Source organism: Mastacembelus armatus, chromosome 16 (assembly GCF_900324485.2).
Source record: "Mastacembelus armatus chromosome 16, fMasArm1.2, whole genome shotgun sequence".
Classification (NCBI taxonomy): domain Eukaryota; kingdom Metazoa; phylum Chordata; class Actinopteri; order Synbranchiformes; family Mastacembelidae; genus Mastacembelus; species Mastacembelus armatus.
The window spans coordinates 13,493,296-13,498,481 of record NC_046648.1 but is presented as its reverse complement, the minus strand read 5'-3'; positions in this window follow the sequence as shown (position 1 = coordinate 13,498,481).

Below are 5,186 nucleotides of genomic sequence, written 5' to 3'. Positions count from 1 at the left end.
GCTGTTAAGTCATATTTTATTTTCATCACACTTGCTGATGTTGATAATGACGATATACACAATTCGAATCACAATTCAATCACCTCAAGGCACTTTACAAAACACAACCCCCCCCCCCCCCCCCCCCCCCCCCCATTATGAGCAAGCACTCCAGCAGAACCAGGTTCAGTTTGGGCGGCCACCTGCCTCAGGTGGACAGCAACAATAAACAACAAACAATAGACACTGCAGGTTGGTGGGGCCATATACAGCTCCAGGACCAGGGACACCTGCAAAAGGTACAGGGAGAGAGCGGGGGGGTCTGCCTCGACCGGTTGGGGTGAGTGGATAGAGCAGAGGTGTGGTTACCAGGTGGGTACATGACATGCGGGTATGTGGCTTGTAGATAATTTAGCACTGGATTTATGTGCCCCCATATAGCTGGGGGGCTTTTATGTTTGGAAGATGACACTGTGCTAAAACTGATGGGCTCTTTTTCACATCTATGTACAAAACACCAATGTGCAGAGTAGCTTGTTGGTGTGAGGAACCAAAGTGGACAGCTTGAACCTCTGAGCTACATTGGGTACGGAAAGTATTCAGACCCCTTTAAATTTTTCACTCTTTGTGTCATTGCAGCCATTTGCCAAAATCAAAAAAGTTCATTTTATTTCTCATTAATATACACTCAGCACTCCATCTTGACAGAAAAAAACAGAAATGTAGAAATTTTTGCAAATTTATTAAAAAAGAAAAACTGAAATATCACATGGTCATAAGTATTCAGACCCTGTGCTCAGTATTGAGTAGAAGCACCCTTTTGAGCTAGTACAGCCATGAGTCTTCTTGGGAATGATGCAACAACTTTTTCACACCTGGATTTGGGGATCCTCTGCCATTCTTCCTTGCAGATCCTCTCCAATTCTGTCAGGTTGGATGGTGAAAGTTGGTGGACCGCCATTTTCAGGTCTCTCCAGAGATGCTCAATTGGGTTTAGGTCAGGGTTCTGGCTGGGCCAGTCAAGAACGGTCACAGAGTTGTTCCGAAGCCACTCCTTTGTTATTTTAACTGTGTGCTTAGGATCATTGTCCTGTTGAAAGGTGAACCTTCGGCCCAGTCTGACATCCTGAGCACTCTGGAAGAGGTTTTCTTCCAGGATATCTCTGTACTTGGCTGCATTCATCTTTCCTTCAATTGCAACCAGTTGTCCTGTCCCTGCAGCTGAAAAACACCCCCACAACATGATGCTCCCACCACCATGTTTCACTGTAGGGATTGTATTGGGCAGGTGATGAGCAGTGCCTGGTTTTCTCCACACATACCGCTTCGAATTAATGCCAACAAGTTCAATCTTGGTCTCATCAGACCAGAGAATCTTATTTCTCATGGTCTGGGAGTCCTTCATGTGGTTTTTGGCAAACTCTATGCCAGCTTTCATGTGTCTTGCACTGAGGAGAGGCTTCCATCGGGCCCCTCTGCCATACAGCCCCGACTGGTGGAGGGCTGCAGTGATAGTTGACTTTGTGGAACTTTCTCCCATCTCCCTACTGCATCTCTGGAGCTCAGCCACAGTGATCTTTGGGTTCTTCTTTACCTCTCTCACCAAGGCTCTTCTCCCACGATTGCTCAGTTTGGCTGGACGGCCAGGTCTAGGAAGAGTTCTGGTCGTCCCAAACCTTTTCCATTTGAGGATTATGGAGGCCACTGTGCTCTTAGGAACCTTGAGTGCTGCAGAAATTCTTTTGTAACCTTGGCCCGATCTGAGCCTTACCACAATACTGTCTCTGAGCTCCTTGGGCAGTTCCTTCGACCTCATGATTCTCATTTGCTCTGACATGCACTGTGAGCTGTAAGGTCTATAGACAGGTGTGTGCCTTTCCTAATCAAGTCCAATCAGTTTAATTAAACACAGCTGGACTCCAATGAAGGAGGAGAACCATCTCAAGGAGGATCAGAAGAAATGGACAGCATGTGAATTAAATATGTGTCACTGCAAAGGGTCTGAATACTTATGACCATGTGATATTTCAGTTTTTCTTTTTTAATAAATTTGCAAAAATTTCTACATTTCTGGTTTTTTCTGTCAAGATGGGGTGCTGAGTGTACATTAATGAGAAATAAAATGACCTTTTTTGATTTTGGCAAATGGCTGCAATGACACAAAGAGTGAAAAATTTAAAGGGGTCTGAATACTTTCCGTACCCACTGTATATTTGCATGTGTAGTTTTCAGAGAAGTCGATGTGGATCACTGCCTCCTCTTTTGACAGGTTCTTCTCCACTCAAACTTATTACTAAACTTTCATCCTCAGAGCAGTTATAACTCATTTGAGAGCCTCACTCTTAGTCTCTCACATGCAAACTGGAAAACACAAAAACCAGTTCTACTTGTCATTGTGTACCGTCCACCTGTCCCTTACTCAGAGTTTTTAACTGAATTTCCTGACTTCCTGTCTGATTTAATGCTTAGTTCAGATAATTTATAATTATAGTGGGAGATTTTAACATTCATGTAGATGTTGAAAATAAGTCTCAGCACTGCATTTAATTCTATATTAGATTCAATTGGTTTCACTCAAAATGTTAATAAACCACCCACTGTTTTAATCACACCCTTGATCTTGTTCTGACCTATGGCATCGAAATTGAACATTTAATAGTTTTTCCCCAAAATCCTGTTGTCTGATCATTCTTTAATAACTTCTGAATTTAAGATGGATCATGCAGTGTTTGGAAGAAAATTTCACTACAGCAGATGCTAATGTGACTACGCTGTTAATACAATTAAGAAAATTATTCCATCTTTATTTACATCTATGCCAAGTATAAACATAGTGGAGGGCAGCTGCCTCAATCCCACTCCCTACCAAATTGATCATGTTGTTGACAGTGCTGTAGCCTTGCTGCATGAAACGCTTGATACTGTGGCCCCTCTGAAAAAGATGTTAGTGAATCAGAGGAGATTAGCCCCATGGTATAATTTACATATTCGTACCTTAAAGCAGGCATCACGAAGGCTGGAAAGGAAGTGGCGTTCCACAAATTTAGAGGAAATTTTTCTAGCCTGGAAAAACAGTCTATTAACATATAAAAAGCTCTCCGTAAAGCCAGATACTGCATACTATTCATCACTAATAGAGGAAAATAAGAACAATCCCAGGTTTCTTTTCAGCACTGTAGCCAGGCTGACAAAAAGTCATAGCTCTGTTGAGCCCAGTGTTCCCTTAGCTCTCAGCAGTGATGAATTTATGAGTTTCTTTACAAATAAAATCACAACTATTAGAGATAAAAATTCAGCAGATGCTTCCTATGCCTGCAATAAATGAATCTTCTACTACAGTAGCTCTTGAATCATCTATAAGACCTCAGTTATGTCTAGACTGTTTCTCTCCCATAGATCTCTCTGAATTTACATCAGTAGTTGCTTCATCGAAATCATCAACGTGTCTCTTAGACCCCATCCCGACTAGACTGCTTAAAGACACCCTGCCATTAATCAACTCATCTTTATTAGACTTAGTAAATTTATCTCTAGTATCAGGCTACGTACCACAGGCCTTTAAGACTGCAGTGATCAAACCTTTACTCAAAAAGCCAAGTCTTGATCCAGGAGTCTTGGCTAATTATAGACCAATATCCAACCTACCATTTATTTCTAAAATCCTAGAAAAAGCTGTTTTCTAAGCAGCTATCAGACCACTTACACAGAAAAGAACTATTTGAAGATTTTCAATCAGGATTTAGAGCACATCATAGTACAGAAACAGCACTGTTAAAAGTCACCAACGATCTTCTCTTAGCCTCAGATAATGGACTTGTTTCTATACTTGTCCTCCAAGACCTTAGTGCTGCATTCAACACCATTGACCACAACATCTTATTACAGAGACTGGAGAATGTAACTGGTATCAGAGGAACAGCGTTAAAATGGTTCCAATCCTATTTATCGGACAGATTCCAGTTTGTTCATGTCCATGATGAACCTTCCACGCGAACAAAAGTTAGTTATTGAGTTCCACAAGGCTCTGTGCTAGGACCGATTCTGTTCACCCTGTACATGCTTCCTCTAGGACATGTCATTAGGAAGCACTCCATTATTTACCACTGCTTTGCAGATGACACTCAGTTGTATCGATCTATGAAACCTGTTAACCAGACTTCAAGCGTGTCTAAGTGACATCGATGCCTGGATGACCAGTAACTTTCTACTTTTAAATACAGAAAAAACAGAAGTTATTGCCTCTTATTGGTTTGGGCCTAAAAACCTCAGAAATAACTTTTCTAAAATTATAGCTATTTTAGATGGCATAACCATAGCCTCCAGCACTACTGTGAAAAACCTTGGAGTTATTTTTGACCAGGACATGTCCTTTAACTTACACAAAACAAATCTCTAGAAATGCCTTCTGCAACATTGCCAAAATTAGGAACATCCTGTCTCAAAGTGATGCAGAAAAACTAGTCCATGCATTTGTTACCTGAAGGCTAGATTACTGTAACTCATTCCTATCTGGATGTCCCAGTATCTCTACTTGTGGTTTCCAAAAGCAGAATGGGAGGCAGCGCCTTTAGCTATCAAGCTCCTCTCCTGTGGAACCAGCTCCAGCCTGGGTTCAGGAGGCAGACACTCTCTGTACTTTTAAGGCTAGACTTAAAACCTTCATTTTTGACAAAGCGTATAGGGTTGGCTTCAGGTAACCCTGAACCACCCCTTAGTTATGTTGCTATAGGTCTAGACTGCCCGAGGACCATCGGCGCACTGAGCTCCCCTACCCTAACTCTAACACTCCCTTCCCTTCCCCTCTCCTCAAACGTATATTACATAATTTAATGTCACTAACTTTGTGCTCTCTCCCTCTCTCTGTAACGTCTGCAGGTGTCCCCGGGTCCTGGAGCTGAATATTGCTGATGTGCAGTTACTGGCCCCACCAACCTGCAGTGTCTATTTGTTGTTTATTGTTGCTGTTCTTTTCTCTCTCCTCTATCCACTAACACCAACCGGTCGAGGCAGATGGCCGCCCAAACTGAGCCTGGTTGTGTTGGAGGTTTTTTCTTCCGTTAAAGCGTTTTTCCTCTCCACTGTCGCCAAGTGCTTGCTCACAAGGGAGCAAAAACAAAAAACCCAACAAATGTTTTTTGTTTTTGTAAAGTGCCTTGAGATGATTTGTATTGTGATTTAGCGCTATACAAATAAATAGAATTGAATTG